The sequence below is a fragment of the Myotis brandtii genome, unplaced genomic scaffold (assembly GCF_000412655.1).
Source record: "Myotis brandtii unplaced genomic scaffold, ASM41265v1 scaffold45, whole genome shotgun sequence".
Taxonomy (NCBI): domain Eukaryota; kingdom Metazoa; phylum Chordata; class Mammalia; order Chiroptera; family Vespertilionidae; genus Myotis; species Myotis brandtii.
The window spans coordinates 3,491,007-3,496,543 of record NW_005367209.1 but is presented as its reverse complement, the minus strand read 5'-3'; positions in this window follow the sequence as shown (position 1 = coordinate 3,496,543).

Sequence of the window (5,537 nt, the reverse complement as noted above, 5' to 3'; positions counted from 1 at the left end):
CTCAGAGGCCGGCAAGTCAGGTGGGGAACGTTGGAGTCTGCAGTCACTGGAGCAAGCCAGCCTCATGTTCGCTTCCAGCTGCCTGGCTGCCGGCCGCCATCTTGGCTGACAGTTAATTTGCATAAGGATATGCTGATTAGCCAATGGGAAGGGTAGCGGTCGTACGCCAATTACCATGTTTCTCTTTTATTAGTGTAGATAGCTAAGATCTGAAAACAGCCCAAGTGCCCATCAGCAGAAAAGTAGATAAAAAATCTTTGGTGCATTTATACAATGGAATACTATGCAGCTGTAAAAATGAAGGATCTCTTAATCTTCATGGATGGACCTGAAGATTATTATACTAAGTGAAATAAGCCAGTCAGAGTGAGACAAATATCACATAATTTCACTTATAGGTGGAATCTAATGAACAAATAAACTGAGGAACTAAATAGATACTAACTAGAACCAGAGGCATGGATGCATGGAAGAGAGTGACAGATCTCATAGTGGAGGAGGGTGAGGTGGGACAGGAAGTGATTAACCAAAGAACTTATATGGCCCGGCTGGCGTGGCTGAGTGGCTGACCATGGACCTATGAACCAGGCGGTCACAGTTCAATTCCCTGTTGGAGCATATACCCAGCTTTCAGGCTCGATCCCCACTGTGAGGCTTGCAGGAAGCAGCGGATCAATGATTCTCTCATCACTGATATTTCTATCTCCCTTCCTCTCTGAAATCAACTAAAAAATATATACTTTTAAAAAGAATTTATATGCACTTAAGCATAGCTTAAGGTCACAGACAATGGTGTGGTGAAGGCCTGGGATGGGGTGGGGGGTGGGGGAAGGGGGCAAAGGGGAAAAATGGGGATATCTGTGATACTATCAACAATAAAAACAGATATACAGAAAGTAACATGCAAAGATGCTTTACATCATATGTCTTTAGGGAAATGCAAATTAAAACTATGAAAAGTTGTCATTTTACATCTCATAGAATGCTATTTTTTTTTCCGGTGGGGGTACCAAACATCGGCTAGGAAGTAAAATAACAGGAATTCTCATTTATTGGTGGACATAATGCAAAATGAAACAGCACCTTTGGAAGGTAGTTTGGCAGTTTCTTTAAAGCTAAACATAATGTTACCATACAAACTAGCAACTATGTACATAGGTATTTATTCAACTGATTTCACATCTAATGTCTCTGCAAAAATCTGCACACCAATGTTTATAGAAGCTTATTACCATAGTGATGCTAACAACAGGTTACACTGGGTGCAGGGTTAGATGGGAATTCTGTGATATTCTTGAAACTTTCTGTAAATTTACAACTATGTAAAAATTTTAAGTTTATTAAGTTTAGAAAGGGGGAAAAAATCACAAAGTAAAACTCATTACATTAAGAAAAATTCACTTTTATCTTTCTTAAATCTTGGCACCAGATAGAAACAGTGGGTTCTGCCGTGTGGAGAAAAGGTTTTTGGTCAGCTCATTAATAATAAGCCCATATTTCTCATTACTATTAGCTTCTCCTCCAACATGTCATTTGTGGTTGTTCAAGTCATCTGCTGATGAGAGATTTGTTTTGCTGTTTTCTGGTAATAAGTACAGCCATAAATCTGCCCATTAAGAATGATTTGTTGCTCAATAATTTATTTTTGCCTAACATCTTACGTCAGCCTGGCATCAAGGAGTCTGGGAGGTTCCAGACTCACAATTATGAATATGATTCCAGCCTAAAAGAAATAAAATGTGAGACTACATTTATTTAAAAAACACTTATAAAGTACTTACTATGCGCCAGAAACTGTTGCACACTTTACAAACACCAAATCATTAAGATCTTATAAAAACCTTCTGAGGTAGGTCTTAGTATTATCTATACATTAGTATTATTAACTGCTGAACCAGCTCAAAATGGTCCTGTCCTGTTTAACAAGATGCTGAGTTGCTTTCCAGAGACAACAGATCAAGGCTGCCTGTCATGAAGCCCTGGCATGCACAGAGGAGAGAACTTTGACCTCCAGCTGTACCAGAAACCAAAGTCCCCCGTTCCCCATCTCCTACCCTGCCCCTTATGGACCCAATGAACCAGGACATAACAGGCACTTGAACACCTGAACCCTGCCAGAAGCCAGGGGTCCATGGTCCAGGAAGATCCAGTGTTAATACCCCATTTAGTTCCAAGTTCCTCCAGTTCAAACTCACCCCACATACTATTCCCCTTAAGTCCTTGAAAACCCTTGACCTGGTTCAGTGAACAAGATGGATTTGAGGCAGCACTACCAGGTCTTCCATCTTCTTTTCCTTACTCCAAACTCTGATGTTTTGACCTTTGGCTTCTCAAAGCTTCAGACACAGGGACTTTGATTCGGTAACAGTGTATATTAATATCTCTGTATCTATTTACATATTTTCTATGTCTTTATTAAAGATCTACAGATAAAGAAAGAGTTCAATCCAGGTACTTTGCTTCCAGAGTTCCTTCTCCTTATCAGAATGCTCTGATACGCCTTAACTTGAGGTGCTCCTTTTGGAAGCATCTAACCATATGATTTGCCATCTTTGGGCACTTTTTCTGGTGTTTTAATGACTTTCAGTGACAGAATATTTAAACCACTGAAAATTAAGTTAAGGAGGTATAGATTCCTCCCATATCATTAGAACTCACAAACTGTGAATAAGTTTTTAAGAGACAGAAAAGAAGGTGAAACAACCTAAAATTACAGATTATGGAGCATTCATTCACTCACCAGGTCAGAGTCCCATGAGATTCTGAGAACATTTAGATAGTTGTAAATAGCTAGATGACACCATGTGAGATACTGAAAATATTAGAAATATGAAGCATTAAGAAGGTTAAGACATAACTGTTCCATTGTCACTAAATTACTACAGAAGCTATAGTTTAAGAACGTGTTTCTAACTTTCGTATTTCAAGGAGAACAGTAGTAAATCAATTAAAAGGTCTTCCGTGACATGGTGATTTATAATAAGGTACCTGTTTGGTCTTTTTCCAGTTTCTGGCACATAGCATCAAAATCTTTTGAAATTTCCTAAGTGATGAGAGCTATAAAGATGCTTTTTGTTATGTTAATGAGGTGATTTTTAGACACACACACACACACACACACACGCAAGAATGGGGGGCTGGTTGACAGGGGAGAAAACCACAAAATTAAAGTGTTGAAACTTTCAGTCCCACACTTCCTTCCTTGACAGAAGTGGGGGCTGCAGGTTGAGTTTAACCATCAATGGCCAATGATCCAATGAAACATGTGTATATAGGTAAGCCTCCATAAATATCCAAAAGGTCCGCCTTTATCAAAAAAATGTAATGTGCCCTGGCCAGTTTTGCTAAGCAGTTAAAACATAGGCCTGGGGACCAAAGGGGCACAGGTTTGATTCCTGGTCAAGGGCATGTACCTCGGTTGCAGGTTCCCAAGGGAGGCAACCAATTGATCTCTCTCTCTCTCTCTCTCTCTCTCTCTCTCTCTCTCTCTGTATCTATCTATCTATCTATCTATCTATCTATCTATCTATCTATCTATTTCTCATTCCTCCTTCCCCTTCCACTCCTCTAGTAATTAATGGAAAAAATATTCTTAGGTGAGGATTAAAACAAAACAAAATAAAACATTGTAATAAATGTTTTTAGATAATGTTTCCCATTTCATTTGCTGAAAGATCTTCCTTTTAAAGCTATACCAAAATCTAGGCCTGGCATGGTTCAGTGTTTGAGCAACAACCTGTGAACCAAGAGGTCATGGTTCAAATCTCAGTCAGGACACATGCCCAGGTTGGGGGCTCCATCCCCAGGGGTGTGTGTGCAAAAGGTAGCCGATCAATGATTCTCTCTTATCATTGATGTTTCTATCTTTCTCTCCCTCTCCCTTCCTCTCTGAAATCAATAAAAATATATTTTTTATAGAGAGAAAAAACTATACTGAAATCTAATTGTTTTATATCATTTATCTACTGCACTTATCATTTACCTACTGTGGAAATAGTGAAGTTTTAAAATAATTTGAGAATGATGACTGGCTAGTTGGTGGTCAACTATCTTTTACATGTGTTTTCACTTGACTTTAAGAATGATTTTATTAATACGCATTTTAAATACACATCAGATGGGCATATAACTGAGACCTTTGTATACAAAATCTAGATTTAACACATGGTAATATTTTGCCAGATTTGCTTCAGATCTTCATTCTTTTTTAAGAAACCAAATCACCTTTTGTGTCATTTTATCCCCAGAGCTTATTACTATCCTAAAGTTGGTGCATAATATTTCTAGCATGGTTTTATACTAGTATTATATGCATGTACTCATGAACAATGAAAATTATTGTTTTGTAAAATTTAAAATCTTGCATGCACACTTTTTATATCATTTAATATATTATCAAATGTATAGATATATTTTCAAATGTATTTATACTGACATATTTAATTTTTAAAATTCATTTTAACTACATTATAATGTTCCATTGTATAAATCATAATTCATATTTCCATTCCCCAAAAGACAAAAAAATTAGGTTGCTTTATCAAAATCATAAGCATTATTGAAAAGAATCTATCTATCTACCTACAGATAGATAGATAGATAGATAGATAGATAGATAGATTCCCGTACATGTTCTTCTGAACATGTGTATAAGATTTTCTTCAGTTATTTAAACTGAATTGTGGGTTATAAGTTTATATGTAATTACAACTTTGCTAAAAATTGCTCTCCTAAATGACTGCATATTCTCCCCAGAAATGCACAAGTGTTATATTGTGAGGCAAGAAATAATGCATATTTATCAAGACCCATTTCTTTTTCCTCCTTAGCACAAAGCCTGGCTCCATGTCCCAGTCTTCTTTGCAGTCGGGTGTTGACAAAGATCTGGTCCTGGTAACCTGAGTAGAAGAGATGTTTGGTCCCTTAAAGTTGCCTTGACCAAAAAGTGAGCCTCCATCATTGGTCTCTTTCCCATCTTCCAGCTGCATGGAGAGTTCTCTAAGGACTTTGAACAGAGTTGAGCTACAAGATGAGAGGGACGAGGCCTACTGAATGACCTTGTCAGACGCTGCATGACCAGCAACATGTCCCCTGGACTGGAACAACAATAAATGAACTTACATGGTATTGAACCACTGAGATGATGAGTTTCTGTTTCAACTGATACTGTTACATTCTACCTTAATGTACATTTCCTTCCACTGGATTTATAGTTTTTCTATTTTAATTTTGACAAATAACTATGCGGATGTTAGTTTTGTGTCAATTTGTATGTATGTGTACTAGTGAGGTTAAGTAGCAGTTTCCATGTTTATTGTCATTTGGTTTCTCCTTGTCAGACTTGCCTATTCATCTCTTGCCCATTTTCTCCAGGCTATATACTTCTCCCATTGTTTTGAAAGAATGCCTTATGTATTTTGGCTACTAAGCCTTCTGTGACCATGTTCATTGCTAATATCTTCTGCCAGTCTGTGGTGTGGATCTCAACTTTGTTCATGATGTTATTTTGTTTCCACAGATTGTATTCATTTTAATGT